This window comes from Hydra vulgaris, chromosome 01 (genome assembly GCF_038396675.1).
Source record: "Hydra vulgaris chromosome 01, alternate assembly HydraT2T_AEP".
In the NCBI taxonomy this organism is placed as follows: Eukaryota; Metazoa; Cnidaria; class Hydrozoa; order Anthoathecata; family Hydridae; genus Hydra; species Hydra vulgaris.
The window spans coordinates 72,330,001-72,337,719 of record NC_088920.1 but is presented as its reverse complement, the minus strand read 5'-3'; the positions used below and the strand labels follow the sequence as shown (position 1 = coordinate 72,337,719).

General features: G+C 30.3%; 1 long non-coding RNA gene across 1 annotated transcript in view; it reads left to right on the top strand.

The window, feature by feature from the left end:
* Nucleotides 1-6,915: 6,915 nt before the first annotated feature.
* LOC136074974 (uncharacterized) overlaps nucleotides 6,916-7,719 on the top strand; it is a 4,943-nt gene continuing 4,139 nt past the window's right edge. Inside the window, exon 1 of the long non-coding RNA XR_010635620.1 lies at nucleotides 6,916-7,011. This is a non-coding gene — a long non-coding RNA (uncharacterized LOC136074974). The remainder of the gene's footprint in view (nucleotides 7,012-7,719) is intronic.

Here is a 7,719-nt window from a genome sequence, read left to right as displayed (position 1 = left end):
GTTAATATTTAGAGGTCGCGCTGGGGCGATCTTTATACCCCTCTAAAATTGGAATTTTCAAAAGTTCAGTAAAATATTGACCTTCGTTTTCTGTGCACATTTCGGTTATTTACCGTTCGATTTTAATAAAATAAAAACAAAAATAAAGCTCTTATTACGCATAATAGTTTTTGTTAAACAACATTTCCTTTTTAAATGCATATTAAAGCGGCAAAATAAATTGCAAACTAAGCCAAATTTCATTATATTTTATTATATTGGTTTATTATATGGTTTAGTTCAGTTCGAGACTTTATCGAGAGTGTTGTGATTCCTGAAATAAAATTACAATAGTTTATCTATTTTGCTTGACTAATAATATTAATTACAGTATTTTAAGAAAGTGATATAATTGCGAGTTTCAACGAAACTAATTTTGTTTGGAAATATAGGTGACAACAAAATATATTTTCATTCATACACTGTATTAAAGAAAATTAAAAATGGCAGCAGTCGCAAAGTATTTTTTAAATGAAATCTTTCTTAAAATAAATGACAAGGTAAAAAATATTTTCTTTATAGGAGATTTAAATATTAACAATCTAAACTACAAAGAAAACGCGGTTACTAAACTCTTTTTTGATAATCTGCTTCAATTTAGTATCCTTCCAATCATCAACAAACCTACTCGGATAACCCCAACCTCCGTCTCTGCAATAGACAATATATTAACAAATACATTTCTCGAAACTTCTTTAAAAACAGGAATTATCAAAACCGATTTATCAGACCATTTTCCTATTTATTTTTCATTATCTCAAGATTTAAGAACCTATAACAATCCTAAAACTAAAGTATATAAAAGAAAAATCAATCAGTTCTCTATTAAAAATTTTAAAGCCTCGCTATCGGTAGTAAATAGGGATGAAGTGTATCAAGAATGTAACCTTGGACACACAAATTCCGCATACAATTTATTTATAAATATTTTTCTAGATCACTACAATAATCATTTTCCTGTTGAAGCGAAAGAAATAAAGCTAAAGTATCTAAACTGCCCATGGATAACTAAGGGGATTAGAAAACCATCAAAAACAAAGCAAAAACTCTATATCAAGTATTTAAAAAACAGAAACGAAACTAACTTAACAACATACAAGGAATACTAAAATCTATTTGAAAAAATTAGAAAAAATTCAAAAAAAGTATATTATTCAAAACAACTACAAAAAGCAAAATTGATATTAAAAAAACCTGGAACATATTGAAAGAAATAATAGGTAAAAACTATACTAAATCAAATAATTTACCCGATAAAATTATCGTTAATGAAACTGAATATATCGACAAAACTTCTATCGCTGAAAACTTCAATAGCTTTTTTGCAAACATAGGCCCTAATATGGCTTCGAAAATTCAATGCCCTGATATCTCTTTCGAAACCTATATCACAAACCAACATTTCTGTTTAAAATTTTTCTCTGAACTAAACCATGAAGAACTAGAAATTGTAAAAAACTCGCTTAAGACGAATAAGGCCCCTGGGATAGACGACATTTGTAGCTATATACAGGGTGTTCGGGATAAATTTGACATATTTATAATTGATTATATTTTTTTGTAGATTAGAGGTATTAATACACACTACAGGTCATTTAAAAGTTTGAACCCTTCTTCATTCATATACAAGATGTCAGAAAGGATGGATGACTGGAACCCACCTGAATCATGGAAGAGAATAACTTGCATCATGATGATTTGTGCCGGCCATCAAAATAAGGATATTATGACTGCTGCCCAATGCTCCCTGAACACAGTAAAAACAATCAGGTATGAACTAGAGAATTGCAATGGTGACTACGAGGATGTAGTAAGAAGAAAGATCCCTAGCAGACGATCTGATTGCGTTCGTACAGCAGAATTCCTCGCAAGTCTGCAGGAGCAGGTGTTGAAGAACCCTGGCATTGGAATTCGGGCTTTGTCACGTGAAATGAATGTTGCATCCTCTACTTGAAGCTTGCACTCAATGAAGACCTTCGCTACTACTCATACAAGCATCCAGAGGATGCAACATTCATTTCACGTGACAAAGCCCGAATTCCAATGCCAGGGTTCTTCAACACCTGTTCCTGCAGACTTGCGAGGAATTCTGCTGTACGAACGCAATGGGCGAGCACTCATAGATCCAAACTAACCACACTATATCGAAAACAAAAACATGCTGCAAGAATAGTTTTTAATAATGATAGACTCTCGCATGCTGAGCCACTTTTAAAAAATTTGAAAGCATTAAATGTATATCAAATCAATATATTCCAAAATTTTTTATTTATGCTCAAATATAAACTTGGACTTGTTCCTTCTTACTTTTCAAAGAATTTTTTCCAAGATAGCAAAAATAGATACCATACCAGAGGAACGGGAAACTTCAACGTACCTTTTAAAAAAACAAATCTCTCGCACTTTTCCATTTCGTACCGTGGTCCTTATCTATATAATAAATTAATATCAAAAAATACTCAACTGGAAAAATCGAATAACTTAAATACTCTGAAAACGTTATTAAAAGATCTCATTTTAAACACTAACAACCTTATGAACTTTTATTAACCCAAAAACATTTAAAACTATGTATAAAACTAACTTTGTTCTGTAACTAATGTAAACTCTAATAACTCAAAAAACTCTAAATAACCCAAAAACAACAGCAATAACAAAAACACAAAAGCAAATAATAGGCTTATTTATCAACACTCGAACGACTATATGTTACCTATTTAGCAATTTAGCTATTTAGCAAATCGTGTACCTACTTAATGTGTATTGAAATAAAATTAAAAAATTAAAAACTTCTTTTTGTCTGCATTCTTTGTTATTTGCATTTTGGATTTTTATTCTCATCCTGCCGAAAACCGATAACATTTTTTTGTTTTTAAAAAAAAAAAAAAAAAAAATAAACTTATTTTAAATAAAAGCATCCAAAAATATTAGTAACGCATAGCGGTTTCTTGATGACAAGACCGTCGGTCTTCTGCAAGTTTTCCGCGTTCTTTGAAGTAATTTCTAATACTTTACAGTTTTACTTTATATATTTTTTTGTATAACGTAACATTGTAATTTTTTTTTTTTTCAATTCTACTTACTCTGTAAAGATTCTGTTATATTTTACGAATTTGTAAGGATTAAAGAACAAAAAAAATTGAATAAAAAAAAAAAAAAAAAGTCAACACGCAGTTCTACAGCAAAATGGTTAATTGGTCAACCAATATCAATGCTTTCCCATCTTAAGCTTTCAACGATTTTGGAAGTATTAAAATGTTTTTTCTTCCCCATGAGGTGAAAGGATTGAGTATACATGAAAGTTCGGTAACAGTTATCAAATCAACTTGGGAAATTTTGAAAGTTGGGAAAAAGCTAAAATTATGAAACTTTTTGATATTGATGCGCCAACTAATGTTTTTGATTTAATAAAAATTGCTGAAGATCGCGATTTCCTCATAGATCAACGAGATGATAGAAACATGGTCTTGGGTTCCATTGATAAAGATGATGCAGAGAAAGAAGAAAATAAAGTTTGCAGAGAGATAAGTTTGGATAAACGTTTGCAAAAAGAAGCGTTAAGGAAACAACGCTCTGAAGAAGTAGTTGTTCTTGAGAATTCAACTTCGCCTTCAAGTTCTGCTAGTAGCGATCATGATGATATCGTAGTTTTGAAAGGAAAAGATGATGTTGCAGAAAGCTCCGGTCTGAAAAGGAAGCGTTCTATAAAAAAAATTATTACCCCTGAAGTTGTCGCTTCCTTAGATAGAGGAAAAGTAAGCAATCGTGTGGCAATGCGAACTATAGCAGCTACAATGCAAAGTTTAGGAGCTCCCATTGAAGAGTTCTCTATATCTGTTACTACTTTTCATAGGGCAAGAACTGATTATCGTGAAACTCATTACAATGAAACGAAAGAAAATTTCAAACCGGATGTACCTCTCGTAGTTCATTGGGATGGAAAAATGATGGCAGACATCGATGGAAGTGGAAATGTTGAGCGTTTGTCAGTTTTAGTAACAGGGCGTGGTGTTGAAAAACTTCTGGGAGTGCCAAAACTTCCTGATTTAAAAGGAGAAGCCATTGCTACTGCAGTTGTAGCCTCCCTCCATGAATGGGACGCTTTGAATCTTATTAATAATCTCTGTGGCATGTCGTTTGATACCACAGCTAGCAATACAGGATCTGAAAAAGGTGCTTGTAATTTACTTGAAGAAAAATTAGGAAAAGAATTATTGAATTTAGCTTGTCGTCATCACATTACTGAAATTGTTGCAGGATCTGTGTTTAAAATTTATTTTCCAACAACGTCCGGACCAGATGTTGCTATTTTCAAACGATTTAAACAAGCCTGGAAGAATATCAAGAAAGATGATTTTAGCCCAACAGTGCAAGATGAAGAAGCTGAAAGATATCTTTCAAACGTCTCGATTGAAAAAAAATCGTCTATAATTAATTTCTTAAAAAAATGTTTGCAAAACTCACAACCACGAGATGATTATAAAGAACTTCTTGAATTATGTCTAATATATTTAGGAGAGCAACCTCCTAGTGGAACAAGATTTAAAGCACCAGGAGCCTTCCATCATGCTCGGTGGATGGCAAAACTTATTTATTCAATTAAAATATGGTTATTTAGAGATCAGTTTAAAATGGTGCAACATGAATTAAACGCAGTAAGAGATATTAGCATGTTTGCTGCGTTAATATATGTTCGACAGTGGTTTACTGCACCACTCAGTGCCTCGGCCCTATTTAATGATTTAGATTTTCTAAAAAATATTGAGGATTATCGTGAAATGAATGAAAATATATGGACCGCTGCAACCAAGGCAATGAAGCGGCATCTATGGTATTTAAGTGAAGAACTTATATCTTTGGCCTTTTTTAGTGATGATGTAGAGATTGAAGTTAAAAGAAAAATGATAACTGCCCTTCAGCGTCAATGCGTAGACAATAATAGGCCATCAAAGAAATTAGCAGATATTACAAATGTAATGAGTAATTCCCTTGAGGACTTTTTAACGTGTAAATCACTTTCATTTTTTAATTTCTTAAATATTGACATTTCCTTTCTTGAAGAAGATCCTTCAAACTGGAAAAACAATGAGTCGTATGCCGACTCTAAAGAAGGAGTAAAGTCTCTTAAAGTTGTTAATGATTGCGCCGAAAGAGGGGTGAAGTTAGTACAAGACTTTAATGCTGTCATAACAAAAGATGAAGAGCAGCAAAAGTATGTGCTAAATTTAGTTGCAGAAAACAGGGCTGTCTTACCAGATGCAAAATATCAACATTGAGTGCTAAACAAACCAGGCGACAATGAGCAGCTGTTGTTGTTTAATGTTGTTTAATAAAAATTATTATGTGTAATAAGAGCTTTATTTTCGTTTTTATTTTATTAAAATCGAACGGTAAATAACCGAAATGTGTACAGAAAACGAAGGTCAATATTTTACTGAACTTTTGAAAATTCCAATTTTAGAGGGGTTTAAAGATCGCCCCAGCGCGACCTCAAAATATTAACCGATTTGGCTGATTTTTTTGGTACAATGTTTTCGTTCATACATGAACACATTTAGACCTTAGGAATAACAAAAACTAAAAAAAAGTTTTTTTGGATCATCCTAATATATATATATATATATATATATATATATATATATATATATATATATATATATATATATATATATATATATATATATATATATATATATATATATATATATATATATATATATATATATCAAAGACCCTTCCTTTTCACTGTCATGCCTAAAAAAATTATCAAATTTTGAATGGGACCCCTAAATTCAGTGAAATTAAAGCCACTAAATTTCCCCTCCTGTTCCCCCTCCTCCACTATCTGATAGACCCTGCGTTCATGATTTTATGTAATCAAATAGTCTAATCCATTTGATCGCCATTAAGACTACCAATAGTAGTCTTAATGGCGATCAAATGGATTAGAATAGTAAATACCAAGCAGAAGGAGTCAAATAATACAAGAATTCTATAGAATTCGCATTTAATAAGTGCGATTTTCATATATGTTAATCTGAATAAATCTGTATAAATGTGAATCTTTTGTAAGGGCGAAGTAGTTGCAAAATAATATGAGTGTTAAGTGCAAGCATATGTGCAAACAAGCATAAGTGCGATTTAGCTTGAAGAGCTCCAAAGCTGTGCACTTTTTTATAATAAATGAATAAAGCAAAAATGAATATACTGCCTAGCAACGTATTAAGGAATTTTTGTAGGCCAGTGCGTAGCTAGAAGGTTCCCCCCCCCCCCCAAACCAAATAGGGCCCAAAAATCTCAAAAACCTTTAATTAGGCACGGTTGATTACGAGCCTTATGGTGCGCATATGCCAGAAGGTTTTAGAAATTTCAGAGATTTTAAAATGGCTGCGGCTCTTAGCTACATAATCTTTTTTTATATAGCAACTGTTTTTTTAGTTTATTTTTTTAAAAATTTATGTTGCAACCATATTATTGACCTGACTCAATAAATAAATGTCTTTTTTTTATTAGTAAATAAATAAAATTGAGGCTATAAGAGAGTGAACAATCCAAAATGTGGACTGTACATATGTTTTTTTTAATTTAATAACATGACATGTTTTACATAAGCATGATACAAGATGTTTTACATAAGCATGTTACAAGATGTTTTACATAAGCATGTTACATGCTTATGTAAAACATCTATATTTCTGGTAAATATATTGCATTTGGATGTTGTTGTTGTTGTTGTAATAATATTACAAATTAATATTACTAATATTGAGTGATTTTTTTATTTTTTTGAAATAAACTTTGAGAATCTCTAACTGCACAAATTAAAAGTTTTTTTTTTCATTATTATTATTGTTTTCTTTATACTTGACTATTTTATAGTTGTTGCTTAGATTTAATTTTGCTGTAAAAATGTATTTTAAAATTAGGTGTATAAAAATGTAATAAAAATCAAAAGAGCTTTCTGTTTATATGGTTAGTTTTTCATGATTATTGTTATTTTTTTGATTTAGGAATACTTTTTATTGATATATGGGGAATAATTTATTAAACTCATTATGAATGGATTCGCCTCCTTGTTTGTAGTATACCTTGTTGCTTGTAACTTGTTTGTATTAATATATATATATATATACATATATATATATATATATATATATATATATATATATATATATATATATATATATATATATATATATATATATATATATATATATAATAATAATACTTGTTTGTATTAATATATATATATATATATATATATATATATATATATATATATATATATATATATATATATATATATATATATATATATATATATATATATATAGACGGGTTGGAATTGTTTTGAATTTATCCGTTGATGTACGCATGCGCAAGTTCTTGGCAGTCAAAACAAATCGTTGTTGGTTAATTTTTTGCTGGACTTCGTATGAAACTTCTAAAAATGTGGTCAAAATCTTTGTATTTTAGCATTTTAAACGGTAGTGATCAATTAGATTACAAGAAGAAATTAACATTAACAAACAAGGAAACGTTACCGAACCAGTATCCAATCGATGAAAGATCGAACTGAAGCCAATAAGACTGCTGTTACTAGTAAACTGTATCAATGGAACCAAGTAAAGAGAAAGGCTGAAGCATCCATCATTGCAAAATATATCCTTTAATAGACCA